The 20,000-nt window shown below is 44.4% G+C and overlaps 1 long non-coding RNA gene across 1 annotated transcript in view; it reads left to right on the plus strand.

The window, feature by feature from the left end:
• LOC309485393 overlaps positions 1 to 20,000 on the plus strand; it is a 73,136-nt gene that overhangs the window by 52,407 nt on the left and 729 nt on the right. The window lies entirely within an intron of this gene.

A 20,000-nucleotide genomic window follows, 5' to 3' on the forward strand; every position in this document is an offset into this window, starting at 1 on the left:
TTCTGGGTGTTTCTCCCTCAGATCTGCTTCCAGGTCTTGATTGTGGCATTTATTTGAGGTTTAGAATCCATTATTCCTGTAATTATTTTGTCTTATATGAATTTAATAAAGAACTCTGTCTCGTCTTCTGTCCAATCACACCACCTCATCTGCGTCAGCTGACCTGTAAATGCACAAAACGCCTCGGTTACGACTGTAACCTCGGTTCCCTGAAGAGGGAACGAGCGTTGCGTCGAAACTGACGCTATGGGAACCCTTTGCGTGATGACGTCTTGAAGCACATGTAAAATCAGTCCAATGGTGTGGCGGAACGTCAGAGGCGGGTGACGTCACGTACCAGGAAGCTATAAAAGCCGGCCCGAAACAGAAAACGAAAGCTTCGTAAAGTCTGAAGTCGCGCTGACAGGCATGAAGGAGATATGGCAAGGCGACGCAACGCTCGTTCCCTCTTCAGGGAACCGAGGTTACAGTCGTAACCGAGGCGTTCCCTTTCAAGGGAACTCCCGTTGCGTCGAAACTGACGCTATGGGAACGTCTATACCAACGCCTCCATAGCTACAAATGTCTGTCCTGTGTGTAATCATGTGAGCAGCACTAAGAAGACAAAACATGAGACCCTGGAGTAGAGTCTAAATCCAGAGAGTAGAACCTGACGAAGGTGTGCGGTGAGGACCAGCCTGCCGCATCACAGACGTCCTGTAACGATACTCCTGATATAAGGGCCTTAGAGGCCGCCATACTCCTAGTAGAGAGCGACCGGACAGCCAAAGGAGAAGGCTGTCCAGCCGCCTCATAAGCCAGTGAGATAGTCTCAACCACCCACTTGCTCATCCTTTGCTTAGACACTGGACCTCCCTTGTTAGGGGAGCAAAAGTCACTTTTACGCCACAGGGCAGCTCTGTGGACATACGCGTCTAACGCCCGAACAGGGCAAAGCAAATTATTCGCCTCCTGGTCCGATTTCGAAAGGGAGGAGGACCTCCAAGTGCCACGAGGGAAACGCGATACCAAAGGGTCTTTCCCCACAGACATTCCACCCAAAGGACTGTGGTTAGCACCTACGGCCGCCACATAAACCTTTAAAGTGGACAGGGTCAGACCTGCAGTGAACCGGTCCTGCAGGAACTCCAGAACTGTACCAATTGGGCAGTTGACTGGATCCAACCGACGGTCACTACACAAAGAGGTGAATACTCTTCAGTTCAGGGCATAAAGTTTCCTCGTGGAGGGAGCTTGGACTGTAGAATGGTCTCAACAACCTCAGTTGAGAGACCTGACTCTATGAGCTGGGCCCCCTCAGAGGCCAAGCCCACAGGTTCCACAGTTCTGGGCGGGGGTGAAATATTGAGCCCCCTGCTTGGGACAGAAGGTCCCTCCTGACGGGTAGCTCCAGAGGATGCCCGTCGAGGAGGGACACAAGATCGGGAAACCATACTCTGCCCGGCCAGCGCGGGGCTATAAAAAGCAGGCAAACCCGGTCCCTGCGAACTCTTTCCAGAACTCCCGGGAGCAGAGCAACTGGGGGAAAGGCGTACAGACGTAGCCTCGGCCACGTCTGTACCATAGCATCCAGTCCCAGAGGAGCTGGATGCGTGAAGGAGAACCAAAGTGGACAGTGAGACGTCTCTCGAGACGCAAACAGATCCACTTATAATTTCCATATCAGCTCCACCACCTCGGGGGTGGAGCCACCATTCCCCGGGCCTCGGCCCCTGTCTCGACAGAGTGTCTGCTCCTATATTCTGGACCCCGGGGATGTAGGCTGCCTTGAGTGACAGCAACTTCCCCTGGGACCACAAGAGGATATGGCATGCCAGCGCAAACCCCCTTGATATAGGCGACTACCGACGTGTTGTCCGTATGTACTACACATGGTGTCCCCTGAGACCTGTGATAAAGCTCCTCAGAGCCCGGAAGACAGCTAACATCTCTAGGCTATAGAATGCCAGGAACGATGATGGTCTTCCCACAGACCTTGAGATGAGCGACCCTCAGGATCGCTCCCCAACCCGTGAGGGAAGCATCCGTCGTTAGCAGTTTGCGACGACAAGGAGCTCCCAGCACTGGGCCCTGGGACAGGAACCAAGGTTTCTTCCACATAACCAAGGCACGTAGGCATCACCGCGTGACCTTGATTGTGTGAAATGGGTTGCCCCTCGGGGAAAAACCCTCTGGTCCTGAGCCACCACTGCAGGGGCCTCATGTGCAGCAGTCCAACAGGTATCCCGTTGGAAGCTGCTGCCATGAGACCCAACAGTCTCTGGAACTGTTTGACAGTGAGTAGCTGGCCTAGCTTTACACTTCTCACAGCTGCCAGGATGGAATCGAAGCGTGGCGATGACAGGCGCGCCTGCATCGACACTGAATCCCAAACCACGCCTAAAAAAGTGGTCCTCTAAAATGGAGAAAGCACACTCTTCTTGGCGTTCAGCCGTAACCCCAACTCTTTCATATGGGCGAGAACAACATCTCGATGTTGAACTGCCATCTAATGCGACTGAGCTAAAATCAACCAATCGTCGATGTAGTTCGTGATGCGAATACCCCGGAGGCGCAGAGGCGCCAGAGCTGCATCCACGCATTTGGTGAAAGTGCGGGGTGATAAAGCCAGGCCGAATGGAAGAACTCGATATTGGTATGCTTTGCCCCCGAAAGCAAACCTCAGGAACTTCCAATGACACGGACGGATGGAAATATGCGTCCTTGAGGTCTATCGTGACAAACCAGTCCTCGGACCTGATCTGTGGCACGATTTGTCTCAAGGTTAACATTTTGAACTTGAGCTGCATGGCTGACTCGTACAGAACTCGAAGATCTAAAATGGGACGCAATCCCCCGTCCTTTTTTGGAACTATGAAGTACCGGCTGTAAAACCCGGTTTCCCTGTTGGAGGGGGGTACATATTCTATGGCCCCTTTCTCTAACAGAGTGTTTACTTCCTGTTCCATAACCAGAACCTGCTCGGGGCCCACCACTGTGGGCAGGACCCCCATAAACCGCGGTGGGCGTTAATAGAATACCCTTTTTCCACGGTCTGCAGGACCCAACGAGAAACATTTGACAGTAGCTTCCACGCTGTCAAAGATTCTACTAGAGGTACCAGTCTCTCGAGACTGGTTTCTGGATTTTGTTGCTGTTGAGTAGTCGGTTCGTCGCCCTGTAACGGCGCACCGGCAGGGAACGACCAAACAGACTGCTCCAGCACCCTCCTCAGAGGGGGCGGGCATCCCGAGGCCACTACGTTTCCGGGTGGACCTTGAGATATGTGCTCGCCGGAGACCGCTGCGCCCTGTAACACCGGAGGCGGCAGGGTTGGCAGAACGGTCCCCTGAGGGCACCGAAGAGAGATGGCACCGTATTTTTCTCCTGCTGTTGAGTAGTCGGTTCGTCGCCCTGTAACGGCACACCGGCAGGGAACGACCAAACAGACTGCTCTAGCACCCTCCTCAGAGGGGGCGGGCATCCCGAGGCCACTACGTTTCCGGGTGGACCTTGAGATATGTGCTCGCCGGAGACCGCTGCGCCCTGTAACACCAGAGGTGGCAGGGTTGGCAGAACGGTCCCCTGAGGGCACCGAAGAGAGACGGGCACCGTGAAAAGAGGTGTTAACCGCTCTGCTTCGGGGGGACTACCCTCATTTGTCCTGAGCCCTCAGACATCAGGACTTTTTCCCAGCAGCCTTCTTGGCGGTAATAACGGTCCGCAGATCCGTTTTACCCCTCGAAGACTGCTGGGTTTGAGAGCGCCCTCCGTGTCCCCGAGATTTTTGTGGGGGAGCACGAGAGGACACACTCTGTTTTTGAGTGGCACGATGTTCAGCGCTCTTCTTAGAGGAGTGAGGCTGCTCCCGCTCAGCAGCCTCAATGAAAGAACGGCGGGGGAGAAGTTTTTGTAATGCAGCTGCCTGTTTAGCAGCTTCCTGAGATTTAGCTACCGCACTGTTTACTGCATCACCAAATAAACCAACAGTGGAAACCGGAGCATCTAAAAGAACGTGCTTTTCTTTCTCTTTTATATCGCTCAAATTGAGCCACAGATGTCTCTCAGTGGCCACCAGGGCTGCCATAGACCGCCCGATTGATTTAGCGGTCTCCTTGGTGGCCCTGAGAGACAGATCTGTGGCTCTGCGTAGTTCAGCCACTGTGTCAGGACCAATTCCCCCGCCCTCCTCTAAATCCCCCAATAATTCTGCCTGATAGGCTTGCATAATAGACATCGTATGCAGACACGCTGCAGCTTGACCAGCGGCTGCATACGATTTATGAACCAGAGATGATGTGAATTTTACTGGCTTAGAGGGAAGTGAAGGAGCTTTCAGGGAAGATGCCGTTGCTGGAGAGAGATAGCTCGCAAGCGTCTCCTCCACCTTCGGCATCTCCCCATAACCATATTCTTTATATTTGTGAATGGAAGAATAGTGGGATGTTTGTGGTGCATACACTCTGTATGAAACCGGTTTTCCCCACGATTTCGACACCTCGGTGTGGAGATCGGGGAAAAACGGAAGGCTTCTTCGCTGAGGCTGTGTACGAGATGGCAGGAAGCGTTCGTCGAGCTTACTTTTCGAACGAACGTCCTGCCTATCCTCTGGCCACTCAATAGATAATCTGTGAACTGCTCTCGTGACAACATCGAGCAATTCCTCAAAAGCGTGAGACTGAGGTGGCGAATCCTCAGACTCAGCTTCAATACTAACAACGTCCAACTCCTCAGAGCTGGACAATTGCAGTATTGGTGCCTCCATCGGGGGGGGGAAGAAACCGCAGCGCGTGCTTCCACACCCTGATGAGAGGCACTGGATCTATCAGAAGGATGTTGAGATAAGGCAGAGCCCGTCTCAACATCCACTGATAAATCCATTTGTGAACCCCAGGTCTGAGATCGACGCCGTGCCTCGGCAGCGGCGGGACCCAAGCCCTGGGGAACGTGATCGGGATTGAACCGAGCCAAGCGGGATCGGAGCGTACGCAATGGAACCGCCTCGCAATGCACACAGTCACCACCCTCGAGTGCTGACTGGGCATGCTCCTCACCCAAACAAACAACACAAAGAGTGTGAGTATCACCTCCCGTTAAATAACGCGGGCAGGGATGGACACACACTCTAAACTGCTGCTTGCTCGCCATACTGAATATATATATATATAATATAGACAGACAACACCAAATAACAAGGACAGATTCAACACAGAGCGCAACTGAAGACTCAGAAAGCTTTCGTTTTCTGTTTCGGGCCGGCTTTTATAGCTTCCTGGTACGTGACGTCACCCGCCTCTGACGTTCCGCCACACCATTGGACTGATTTTACATGTGCTTCAAGACGTCATCACGCAAAGCGTTCCCATAGCGTCAGTTTCGACGCAACGGGAGTTCCCTTGAAAGGGAAACTGTTTCCATTGCAGTTTTGCGAAATATTTATTTTTCGAATTGCCTGAAAAACCTCCTCATGCGAGTGTAGAAACTTTTTTGCGATAAATGGGAGTTTTTGCGTGTTTCCATTGGCTGTATTTTCAATTCGCAATTTCAATTTGCGCAATTTGAAGGGTAATGGAAACGCGGCTAATTTCACCTTCGTTATTAAATTATTCAAGATTCATCTAGGCAAGATTTAAAACACTGAGTTGAAATGACTGAACAAGTTTTTGACTAGCTTTTTTGTGACATTTCTTACAGTATATGGACAGAAGAATTGGGACAGCTGAGCATTAAACCAACAGGGACTTTAATAAGAGTTTCTGTTAATAACATCACATTCATGAACAGAAACTCAGTCCACGAGGCTCCCGCCGCACAGTTTCTGTGGCGTTTTGACGCTCTTAAACGTGACGTGACGGATCGCTGTAGCGTCTCAGTTCAAGCGGAGTCTTTTCTTACACTTTAATACAAACTATATCTAGAAAAACATGCATGGACATCAGAAGGTATGTTGAAAGATACGGTACAATTTACCAAAATCTGTGTCATGACTCGTGTAATCACTCAATCTGTTTCAACCGCAGAAGGACGTCAGTAAAACAGCTTGTGAACGATATCACTGAATGTTGAGTTTACCTCAGGAGAGTTAACCAGTGTTCAGTTCATTAGCTATACAAACACTAGAGATGAGCTTATTTACTGTTAATTATGTTTGAATACAACTGCCATGAAGAAGTGTTTATGAAAACGACCTTATGTGAAACTGAGTTCTATACATTTCCGGGGTTTTTTTAGTTTTTTTTTTTTAGAGTAAATATTATATCTGGAAATAAATAGCAGTTGAACATAATAGCTCTTAATTTTAACCTCTACTATTATAGTGCACCAGATGAGAGGTTTCCTGAATAGTTTGCAACATTATTTGGGAGAGATTTTTTTTCCTTAACAAAAATCAAACACCATCGGTATCGGCCGATATCATTCTGAATAATTGGTTATCGGTGGAGAAAATAAGTATCGGTGCATCTCTGATATATATATATGCAGTCAAACCAAAAATTATTCAGACAGCATATATATTTTTATATATATTTTTTACTAGTGGGTGCAGGACATATATATGGATATGGTTGGTTTGACTATATATGGATATGGAAAAGTGCAATTTATGCATCAAAACAACAAATTACTTCTCAAACTGCACATAATGCAAATGTAAAATAATTAATAATTCATAAAATAATGAGGAGAAATATGCCAGCTATTGGTGTCCTATGATTTGCTTTGAATAAAAACATTCCAAGTAACCAAAACAGAAGTTGAGCATCGTTTCTCTACTACGCTTATAACCTTCATCAGCGCTCATCATCAGTGTGTGTGTCATGTTTTATTCCCGGTCTTCATCTCTAAACGCTATCTGGAGACGTATTGCATCGGGACTCAGGCTTGCCCATCAGTTAAGAGTCTTTCTTCAGTGTGTGTGGGACAAACGCCTCGTCAACTCGTGGAATTCTATGGAAGAGAATTCTGATTTGCTTTGAGCTTGTGTGTGTTTCCCAGTGTACAGTTATACAACCCAGGTCAAAACACCCCCCCTCTGAAACATTCTTAACTTGTGAAACATATTGTCAAGTTAGCATGACTAACCAGTTTCATTTATAAAGCATAAACCGTATGAATTTGACCATTACACTCCATTACACTCCATCATACTCCATTATTTCAGAGGTTGTATCGATGCTGTGGCTCCTTGGCTTGTCAAATGTGCAATAAATTGGCCGTCGTGGTTTTGATAACAAGAGTATTTTTACAAGCCGTGACATTTTTAGGGAATTAATGTCCTTCAGACATCTTAGTGGTTTTGAAAACACAGCTTATTAAAGAAAACAGAGATGTATGTTTGGAGTGCCCTATGCGGTTTGTTTCTGTAGTTGGTGTGTAAAGAAGTCTTGGCTCGTGGAAAGGAAACCGAAGGCCTCGTTTTTCACAAGGACACATTGTGGAGGCGCTCAGAGCTACCGAACACTCCACGCGTGTGTGTGTGTGTGTGTGTGTGTGTGTGTGTGTGAGAGAGAGTGTTTTAGATCCACTCATTATGAGAATTTAAACGAGTTTATGCTTCGTAAACTAAAGGTTAGGCTTCAGTCGCTGCTGAATATCTTCTTGCTAAAACAGATTTCAAGGAAAATCAATAGCAAACGGTCCTGTCTGGTGCAGAAACACATTATCTGGCCTCAATTCAAGGCTAAAGTTGCTTCTTACACTCTTAAAATAAAGGTTCCAAAAGGGTGTGATGCTGTAGGAGAACCATTTCTGGTTCAGAACACTATAAAAAACACTGGGTTAAAAACAACACAATCTGGCTAGGGCTGGGTAAATATAGGACAGAACACATTGGGTTAATTTTACCCATCATATTTGGTTGATTAATTTTTATAGTACTAGCTTTTATATTATTATTATTTTACTTCATACATGAATATATGTTTACAGATTAACTTAAATCCTCAACTATTTTTCAGTGTACAGTTCTGAGAACATATTTATCTTTCTAAGCGTTTATATTCTGGATCTTTTTTTTTATAAAATCATAACATTTTATGCAAGGCATCAGACGTTTCCATCACGCGAAAAGACCAACGCGACACTTGTTGAGGGGACTCACATCGCACCCCTGTATGTTGCTTTGCATAAAATTAAACGATATACAGAACAATAATGAATTTATAGATAAAATAAAATGTACACAATCCTGTATTTTATTGAACATACACAACAATTTAATGGAGCTGCACTGCTCTCAAAGCCTGCGATAAATAACTCAACCCTGGGTTTTTACGTCTGACCCTGGATCTGGGTAACACAAAAACTACACAAACACTGGGTTGTTACGTCTGACCCAGGATCTGGGTTACACAAAAACTACCCAAACACTGGGTTGTTCCGTCTGACCCAGGATCTGAGTTACACAAAAACTACCCAAACACTGGGTTGTTACGTCTGACCCAGGATCTGAGTTACACAAAAACTACCCAAACTGTGGGTTGTTACGTCTGACTCAGGATCTGGGTTACACAAAAACTACACAAACACTGGGTTGTTCCGTCTGACCCAGGATCTGGGTTACACAAAAACTACACAAACACTGGGTTGTTCCGTCTGACCCAGGATCTGGGTAACACAAAAACTACACAAACACTGGGTTGTTACGTCTGACCCAGGATCTGTGTTACACAAAAACTACCCAAACACTGGGTTGTTACGTCTGACCCAGGATCTGAGTTACACAAAAACTACCCAAACACTGGGTTGTTACGTCTGACTCAGGATCTGGGTTACACAAAAACTACCCAAACACTGGGTTGTTACGTCTGACTCAGGATCTGGGTACTGGGTTACACAAAAACTACACTAACACTGGGTTGTTCCGTCTGACCCAGGATCTGGGTAACACAAAAACTACACAAACACTGGGTTGTTACGTCTGACCCAGGATCTGAGTTACGCAAAAACTACACAAACACTGGGTTGTTACGTCTGACCCAGGATCTGAGTTACACAAAAACTACACAAACACTGGGTTGTTACGTCTGACCCAGGATCTGAGTTACACAAAAACTACACAAACACTGGGTTGTTACGTCTGATCCAGGATCTGAGTTACACAAAAACTACACAAACACTGGGTTGTTACGTCTGACCCAGGATCTGAGTTACACAAAAACTACACAAACACTGGGTTGTTACGTCTGACCCAGGATCTGAGTTACACAAAAACTACACAAACACTGGGTTGTTACGTCTGATCCAGGATCTGAGTTACACAAAATCTACACAAACACTGGGTTGTTACGTCTGACCCAGGATCTGAGTTACACAAAAACTACACAAACACTGGGTTGTTACGTCTGACCCAGGATCTGAGTTACACAAAAACTACACAAACACTGGGTTGTTACGTCTGATCCAGGATCTGAGTTACACAAAAACTACCCAAACTGTGGGTTGTTACGTCTGACTCAGGATCTGGGTTACACAAAAACTACACAAACACTGGGTTGTTCCATCTGACCCAGGATCTGGGTTACACAAAAACTACCCAAACTGTGGGTTGTTACGTCTGACTCAGGATCTGGGTTACACAAAAACTACCCAAACTGTGGGTTGTTCCGTCTGACCCAGGATCTGGGTTACACAAAAACTACACAAACACTGGGTTGTTCCGTCTGACCCAGGATCTGGGTAACACAAAAACTACACAAACACTGGGTTGTTACGTCTGACCCAGGATCTGGGTTACACAAAAACTACCCAAACTGTGGGTTGTTACGTCTGACTCAGGATCTGGGTTACACAAAAACTACACAAACACTGGGTTGTTCCGTCTGACCCAGGATCTGGGTTACACAAAAACTACCCAAACTGTGGGTTGTTACGTCTGACTCAGGATCTGAGTTACACAAAAACTACCCAAACTGTGGGTTGTTACGTCTGACCCAGGATCTGGGTTACACAAAAACGACCCAAACACTGGGTTGTTACGTCTGACCCAGGATCTGGGTGACACAAAAACTACCCAAACACTGGGTTGTTACGTCTGACCCAGGATCTGGGTGACACAAAAACTACCCAAACACTGGGTTATTACGTCTGACCCAGGATCAGGGTAACACAAAAACTGTGGGTTGTTACGTCTGACTCAGGATCTGGGTTACACAAAAACTACACAAACACTGGGTTGTTCCGTCTGACCCAGGATCTGGGTAACACAAAAACTACCCAAACTGTAGGTTCTTAGTCTGACTCAGGATCTGGGTTACACAAAAACTACACAAACACTGGGTTGTTACTTCTGACACAGGATCTTGGTAACACAAAAACTACACAAACACTGGGTTGTTCCGTCTGACTCAGGATCTGGGTTACACATAGGGTTGGGTACCGAAACCCGGTTCCAATAGGGAACCGGTTCCGACGTAAACGGTAGTAACCAGACCGAATAAGAACGAAACTTTCGGTGCCTGATTTCGGTGCCTGACTTTTTTCACCGCCCCCTATAAAACATCTCGCGGCACGAATGATCCAATAACAAAACATCTCCAGTTAACCAGCAGAGCATTCATTTCGTTCGTTTGTTAAATAAGAGACGATCTAGCGCTGAAAATTATTTTCTCTTGTGGCTCACGCACACCGCACTCGTCTCGGACGCGCGCTTCAATACGTTGCAGAGATCGATCTATTTATGAGGCGCCGTCTATATGAGTAACGTTATGTGCTTGGAGAGTTTGTGTGTGCGTGCTCGCGTCTCAGATGAGTATGTGCGCGAGTTTGTGTGTGTGTGTGTGTGTGTGTGTGTGCTCGCGTCTCAGATGAGCATGTGCGCGAGTTTGTGTGTGTGTGTGTGTGTGTGTGTGTGTGTGTGCTCGCGTCTCAGATGAGTATGTGCGCGAGTTTGTGTTTGTGTGTTTGTGTGTGTGTGTGTGCTCGCGTCTCAGATGAGTATGTGTGCGGTTTGTGTGTGTGTGCGTGAGCGACTTTAGATGTGACGTTGTGCATTTCATATAGTTGGAGCATTCAGCAGTATACATGTATGTGTGACTACTTAGTATATGTGTATGCAAGCGTTTTATGTGTGCGTGAATGAAGTTCGATTTAAGCCCTAGACGGCGCCTCATATCTATTCGTTCTGGTGAAATCACAACATATAATGCACACAAAGTGTCCCTGCTTGATATACAACCACTGATGAGCATTATCGGTTTAAAAAAACTACGCATGCGGATTAGAACCCAAAACCTCTGACATTCTTGACTAAAGTTCAAGTTCAGCTGCAGTGTTCCTCTTCGGGTAAAGTCCTCATTATGCTTCTGCGTCAACTCCACGGCGTAGCTACGCCGTCACTCCAACGGCGTCGTGACCGTTTTATGGTTCTGCGTCGGGTTGCGTTGCATCGCGGTGCATTTCACCGCCAGAACGCTAGGGGGGTGGTGTGGTTCGCGAATCTCTTTCCTAGTTTGTTTTGGTTCCATGCGCCGGTTCCGCTTTTTCATTTCCGACAATGGCGAGCGAAAGAGAGAGAGTGTTGTTGCAGCTGGAGCTAATCAACAAATGATTTTATTGCAAATGTTTAATCGTAGAAGAAAAAGACGTCAGCGAAGGTGGTCTGTACGACCAGTGCACGAAGACAGGGGAAGGATTGGCGAATTTGTTACGGTTGTTCGACCGCTGAGGGACTTGGACGAAGAAATGCACTCTAAGTATTTTCGGATGTCGAAAGGTCGATTTGACGATCTTGTTCATCGTTTAAAGCCGTTAATACAGCATCAGACTACACACAGTATGCCTATTGACCTCGCTCAGAGACTGGCAGTGACTTTAAAGATTTTATCTTCGGGTGCAAAGATCACCGGGTTGGGCTACAAAATGGGTTCGACCACGGTGCCATGGCAGGATAATGTAGTGTCCCGTGGCAGACTTGGTTAATTACTTGATATCCATGATGTACCCGTGAACATTGTATTGTAAATAAACAACAAACTTTTTTTCAAAACAAACATTGATTTGATTGATTGAAGTTTATTTCTAGCAACAACAAAAAAAGAAAAGAATATATATAAATATATACATATACACTACCGGTCAAAAGTTTTAGATCGGTAAGATTTTTAATGTTTTTAAAAGAAGTCTCTTCTGCTCACCAAGGCTGTGTTTAGTATATAAAAAACAATAAAACAAAACATATTTTATGACAATTTAAAATGACTGTTTTCTATTTTAATATATTTTACTCCGGAAATGATGTATAATCTGACCAATCACAGCCCCTGCGGTCTGCGTCACCGCGACGCGTAGTTACAATTTTTTGGAGGTGCACGTCAAGCTACGGCGGAGGGGTCGCGTCGAGGTTCGCGTCGACGCAGAGGGGTCCGCGGGGGTACGCCGTCGATTCGACGCAGAAGCATAAAACAGGCTTTAGTCTAGTATTTTAATACCAACTGCAAATCTTGCATATCAAGTATGAAGTAGCCTATATCAAGTATATTTATATGAGGCTATACTTTGTCAAGTCAAGTCAAGTCAAGTTTATTTGTATAGCGCTTTTCACAATACAGATTGTATCAAAGCAGCTTCACAGTATTAAATTAAAATAATACAACAAAGTTTGTTTCAAGAGGAATTTATTGATTGATAAAATAAAATTAAATATCCCCAAAATATCCCCAACTGAGCAAGCCAAAGGCAACAGTGGCAAGGAACCGAAAAACTTCATCAAGTGACCTAATGGTGTCCTAAAACTCCATCAGGTGACCTAATGGAGAAAAAAAAACCTTGGGAGAACCCAGGCTCAGTCGGGGGCCAGTTCTCCTCTGGCATTTATGAGCTAGAGGCCGGATTGTAGTTTGAACTGTAGGATTATATGAATGCCTGGCTGAAGAGATGCGACTTTAATCTAGTTTTAAACTGGGAGAGCGAGTCTGAGCAACGAACAGTATCAGGAAGACTATTCCAGAGTTTTGGAGCCAAATGTGAGAATGCTCTCCCTCCTTTGGTGGTTCTGGATATCCTAGGTATGACCAAAAGCCTTGAATTTAGTGATCTTAAAGAGCGCGATGGATTATAGGGCGACAGAAGATCCGTTAAATAGACTGGAGCTAAGCCGTTTAGGGCTTTATAAGTCAGTAGCAATACCTTGTAATTAATACGGAACTTTATAGGTAACCAATGCAGTGATGATAAAATCGGTGTTATATGATCATATTTTCTTGATCTCGTAAGAACTCTAGCGGCGGCATTTTGGACTAACTGTAGCTTGTTTATTGAGGATGCAGGACAACCAGCTAGTAAAGCATTACAGTAATCCAGTCTCGAGGTCATGAATGCATGAACTAACTTTTCTGCATCAGAAACTGATAGCATATTACGTAGCTTAGCAATGTTTCTAAGGTGGAAAAATGCTGTTTTTGTAACATATGAAATGTGATTTTCAAAAGACAGGTTGCAATCGAGTATAACACCCAGGTCTTTTACTGTAGAGGATAAAGTAACAGGACATCCTATGATGTTAAAGTTGTATTGTGCGAGGTTTTGTGGGCGGTTTTTTGAACCGATAAGTATTACCTCTGTCTTGTCTGGATTTAATAAAAGAAAATTACGGGTCATCCAATCTTTTATATCTTTAACACACTCTGTCAATTTGGAAAATTTTGCGTTTTCATCCGGCCTTGATGAAATATATATTTGAGTGTCATCAGCATAACAATGGAAACTAATTCCATGTTTCCTTATAATATTTCCAAGTGGCATCATATATATTGAAAATAACAGAGGGCCTAATACAGATCCCTGCGGCACTCCATAGTTTACTGGAGTTATGATCGATTTTTCTCCATTTAAATAGACAAAATGGTAGCGGTCAGATAGGTATGATTTGAACCAGCTTAGTGCTTGTCCTTGAACACCAGTATAATTTTGTAGTCGATCTAAGAGTAATGTATGATCTATAGTATCGAACGCAGCACTAAGATCAAGTAAAACTAGTATTGAGATACAGCCTTGGTCAGAAGCTAAAAGTAAATCATTTGTGATTTTAACGAGCGCAGTTTCAGTGCTATGATGCGGTCTGAATCCAGACTGAAACTTTTCATAGATCTCATTTTGTTGCAAGAAAGAGCCCAGTTGAGCGGACACCACTTTTTCTAATATTTTAGACATAAATGGAAGATTTGAAATGGGTCTATAATTTGCTAGATTATTATGATCTAATTGTGGTTTCTTAATGAGAGGTTTTATAACTGCCAGTTTAAATGTTCTTGGAACATGACCTAAAGATAAAGACGAGTTAATAATATTGAGGAGAGGATCTTCCACTACAGGTAACACTTCTTTCAGTAGTTTAGTTGGTATAGGATCTAATAAACATGTTGTTGTTTTAGATGAAGTGATAAGTTTATTTAACTCTTTTTGTTCTATAGTTGCAAAGCACTGTAATTGTTCTTTCGGGGTGATAATTGAAGCTGAATTATAAGGCGCAATTGAAGATTGAACGTTTACAATTGTGGTTCTGATGCTTTCTATTTTCTCAGAGAAGAAGTTCATGAAATCATTACTACTGAACTGTAACGGGATATTTTGTTCGGGTGACGTCTGTTTATTTGTTAGTTTAGCCACGGTGTTAAATAAAAACCTTGGATTATTTTGGTTGTTTTCTATTAGTTTGCGGAGGTGCTCAGCCCTGGCCGCTTTTAGGGCCTTTTTATAACGTGACATACTGTCTTTCCACGCGATTCTAAAGACCTCTAAATTAGTTTGTTTCCATTTACGCTCTAAAATACGCGTTTCTCTCTTTAAAACATGCGTAGTATTGTTATACCATGGTGCTTTATTTTTCTCTCTGACCTTTTTTAATTTAATAGGTGCAACCTCATCCAATGTTCTAGAGAGAATGGTGCTCATAGTGCTAGTTAGTTCTTCTAGTTCATCTGTTTGTTTGGGTTCAGGCAGCAGCCGAGACAGATTAGATAAGCAATTTGAGAAATTATCTATGGTGGATGGGAGGATTGTTCTGCCTGGTTGATAACGCGACGCCGCATGACATATTACAGCAGTATGTAATATGCAAGTTACCATGTAGTGATCAGTGACTTCATCACTTTGTGGAATGATATCTATATCGGTTGGATCGGTTCCATGTGATATAATTAAATCGAGTGTATGATTAAGACGATGTGTTGGTCCGGTGACGTTTTGCTTGACCCCAAATGAATTTAATAAATCTGTAAACGCAGCTCCTAACGCATCATTTGGATTATCTACGTGTATGTTAAAATCTCCAACAATTAGTGCTTTATCGACATTGACTAATAGGTCTGAGAGAAAATCTGCAAACTCTTTTAGGAAATCAGCGTAAGGCCCTGGCGGTCTATATACGGTAGCCAAGGCTAGAGATAATAGGGATGTTTTTCTAACATCTAAGAGCGTAACATTTAGTACAAGTACTTCAAATGAAATAAACTTATAACCCGTTTTCTGGGTAACATTTAGAATATCTTTATAAATGGTTGCAACACCTCCGCCACGACCAATCAGACGGGGCTCATGCTTATAACAGTATCCAGGAGGAGTAGACTCATTAATACCGAAATAATCATTTGGTTTAAGCCAGGTTTCAGTAAGGCAAAGTACATCGAAGCTATTATCTGTGACTATTTCATTTACAATAACTGCCTTAGGTGTGAGTGATCTAATGTTTAGAAGACCTAGCTTTAGAAATAGTTTTTGTTTACTAATAGCAACATTTTCTGTTTTAATAACAATTAGATTTTTCCTAGATCCTGCATTAGATTTATTATTTGATCTCACTAAACGAGGAATAGACACGGTTTCTATGCAATGTTCTACACTAGTATTTATATCAGTTGAATTGGTGCAGCAGAGACTATGATTTGGACTTTTGGTTACTAGTCAAAGGGTATTTAACATTTTGGAGATGTTATCTGACAGAAGATCCGCTCCGAATCTGCTTGGGTGTAAGCCATCAGCACGGAAAAGCCTAGGACGCTCCCAAAACAGATTCCAATTATTTACAAAGAGCAGTTTCTGCTCATTGCACCATGACATTAACCATTCATTTAGCGCAAATAATCTGCTGAACTTTTCATGCCCTAGTCGGTACGTGGGAAGCGGTCCTGACACAATGATCGTTGTTTCAGGCGATGTACTGCGTACCGTATCGATTAGATTCCTGAAGTCTTTCTTCAGAATCTCCGTCTGGCGCAGCCTGATGTCGTTCACTCCCGCGTGCAGGACCACAGTTCCGACGCGCTCGTCACCGTTCAGGATCTCGGGAACGCGAGCAGCGATTTCAGAAACACGAGCACCAGGAAAGCAGTGACTTTGCACCTTACTTTTACCTAACGTAGCGTGTACGTGCCGAACGATGGAATCGCCGATGATCACAGCATCGCGTTCTGTTTCGCGTAGAGGGGAGAAGCGGTTTTGTGTCGATAACTCGAAAACCGGGAGGGTCGGAGAAAGTCTTGGTCTAAACCTGACTCGCGTCTTCCGCTGCGGAACCACCCAGGCTTCATGGTGGCGTGTTGGAGCCGGAGTGAACGAGACCATGGCTGATTTCGACCGATGCTGAGGAACGCACGGAGTAGGCGCGGTCGGAGTCAGCGGGTTAGTAACGTTAAACACTGATTTGTGTGCATCGGCGCGTGATGTTTCAAGAGCCAAACACCGGTCTCTCAGCTCGGCCTGTCTCAATAAAAGGTTGTGGATCTGTTTCTCAACAGCTTCCAGCTCAGACTGCAGTACGTGAAGCTCAAATGTGTCCTCACCTGCACCAAGCGGTAGACTACTTACATCTGATATATTCGCCATTTTAACAGATGGACAGTGAGTTAGCAACGAAGCTACCAGTGATGCTATCAATATTAATACTAATTTATATTATAAGTTTGTTTGTAAGTGAGTGTGGAGAAGACGCGTTCAGCCGTGATCCATGGACGTAACCTTTAAGAGTATGCAGCGTTGGATCACTAATAGGCTTGAGTGTTAAATATTTCTGCTCAGTGTCAGATATTTCTCTGTTTTGTAAAAGTCTATAATATATAATATGTAATATAATTGATATATAATATATATATAATATATATAAATAATATTAGAAGACAAAATTTTTATCTTAACTTAAGTGTTTTCGGCTACATCAGCACAATTTTTAATTTAATCAGAAATCAGAAAAAAAAATTCAGAAAACACACACAGATATAATTTTTTTGATAAAGTGTGTGTAGTTTCGTTTTCTTAAGTACCGGTTTAAGAACCGTTTAAGCACCGGAACCGTTTGAAAAATACCGAGTAGGTACTGGTATCGGATAAAACCCAACCAATACCCAACCCTAGTTACACAAAAACTACCCAAATACTGGGTTGTTACGTCTGACCCAGGATCTGGGTTACACAAAAACTACCCAGACACTGGGTTGTTACGTCTGACCCAGGATCTGGGTTACACAAAAACTACACAAACACTGGGTTGTTACGTCTGACCCAGGATCTGAGTTACACAAAAACTACACAAACACTGGGTTGTTACGTCTGACCCAGGATCTGAGTTACACAAAAACTACACAAACACTGGGTTGTTACGTCTGACCCAGGATCTGAGTTACACAAAAACTACACAAACACTGGGTTGTTACGTCTGATCCAGGATCTGAGTTACACAAAAACTACACAAACACTGGGTTGTTACGTCTGACCCAGGATCTGAGTTACACAAAAACTACACAAACACTGGGTTGTTACGTCTGACCCAGGATCTGAGTTACACAAAAACTACACAAACACTGGGTTGTTACGTCTGATCCAGGATCTGAGTTACACAAAAACTACACAAACACTGGGTTGTTACGTCTGACCCAGGATCTGAGTTACACAAAAACTACACAAACACTGGGTTGTTACGTCTGACCCAGGATCTGAGTTACACAAAAACTACACAAACACTGGGTTGTTACGTCTGATCCAGGATCTGAGTTACACAAAAACTACCCAAACTGTGGGTTGTTACGTCTGACTCAGGATCTGGGTTACACAAAAACTACACAAACACTGGGTTGTTCCATCTGACCCAGGATCTGGGTTACACAAAAACTACCCAAACTGTGGGTTGTTACGTCTGACTCAGGATCTGGGTTACACAAAAACTACCCAAACTGTGGGTAGTTCCGTCTGACCCAGGATCTGGGTTACACAAAAACTACACAAACACTGGGTTGTTCCGTCTGACCCAGGATCTGGGTAACACAAAAACTACACAAACACTGGGTTGTTACGTCTGACCCAGGATCTGGGTTACACAAAAACTACCCAAACTGTGGGTTGTTACGTCTGACTCAGGATCTGGGTTACACAAAAACTACACAAACACTGGGTTGTTCCGTCTGACCCAGGATATGGGTTACACAAAAACTACCCAAACTGTGGGTTGTTACGTCTGACTCAGGATCTGAGTTACACAAAAACTACCCAAACTGTGGGTTGTTACGTCTGACTCAGGATCTGAGTTACACAAAAACTACCCAAACTGTGGGTTGTTACGTCTGACCCAGGATCTGGGTTACACAAAAACGACCCAAACACTGGGTTGTTACGTCTGACCCAGGATCTGGGTGACACAAAAACTACCCAAACACTGGGTTGTTACGTCTGACCCAGGATCTGGGTGACACAAAAACTACCCAAACACTGGGTTATTACGTCTGACCCAGGATCAGGGTAACACAAAAACTGTGGGTTGTTACGTCTGACTCAGGATCTGGGTTACACAAAAACTACACAAACACTGGGTTGTTCCGTCTGACCCAGGATCTGGGTAACACAAAAACTACCCAAACTGTAGGTTGTTAGTCTGACTCAGGATCTGGGTTACACAAAAACTACACAAACACTGGGTTGTTACTTCTGACACAGGATCTTGGTAACACAAAAACTACACAAACACTGGGTTGTTCCGTCTGACTCAGGATCTGGGTTACACAAAAACTACCCAAATACTGGGTTGTTACGTCTGACCCAGGATCTGGGTTACACAAAAACTACCCAGACACTGGGTTGTTACGTCTGACCCAGGATCTGGGTTACACAAAAACTACACAAACACTGGGTTGTTACGTCTGACACAGGATCTTGGTAACACAAAAACTACACAAACACTGGGTTGTTCCGTCTGACTCAGGATCTGGGTTACACAAAAACTACCCAAACACTGAGTTGTTACGTCTGACCCAGGATCTGGGTTGCACAAAAACTACCCAAACACTGGGTTGTTATGTCTGACCCAGGATCTGGGTTACACAAAAACTACACAAACACTGGGTTGTTATGTCTGATCCAGGATCTGGGTGACACAAAAACTACCCAAACACTGGGTTATTACGTCTGACCCAGGATCAGGGTAACACAAAAACTGTGGGTTGTTACGTCTGACTCAGGATCTGGGTTACACAAAAACTACACAAACACTGGGTTGTTCCGTCTGACCCAGGATCTGGGTAACACAAAAACTACCCAAACTGTAGGTTGTTAGTCTGACTCAGGATCTGGGTTACACAAAAACTACACAAACACTGGGTTGTTACTTCTGACACAGGATCTTGGTAACACAAAAACTACACAAACACTGGGTTGTTCCGTCTGACTCAGGATCTGGGTTACACAAAAACTACCCAAATACTGGGTTGTTACGTCTGACCCAGGATCTGGGTTACACAAAAACTACCCAGACACTGGGTTGTTACGTCTGACCCAGGATCTGGGTTACACAAAAACTACACAAACACTGGGTTGTTACGTCTGACACAGGATCTTGGTAACACAAAAACTACACAAACACTGGGTTGTTCCGTCTGACTCAGGATCTGGGTTACACAAAAACTACCCAAACACTGAGTTGTTACGTCTGACCCAGGATCTGGGTTGCACAAAAACTACCCAAACACTGGGTTGTTATGTCTGACCCAGGATCTGGGTTACACAAAAACTACACAAACACTGGGTTGTTATGTCTGATCCAGGAT

This window comes from Leuciscus leuciscus (genome assembly GCF_965113295.1).
Source record: "Leuciscus leuciscus genome assembly, chromosome: 21".
Taxonomy (NCBI): domain Eukaryota; kingdom Metazoa; phylum Chordata; class Actinopteri; order Cypriniformes; family Leuciscidae; genus Leuciscus; species Leuciscus leuciscus.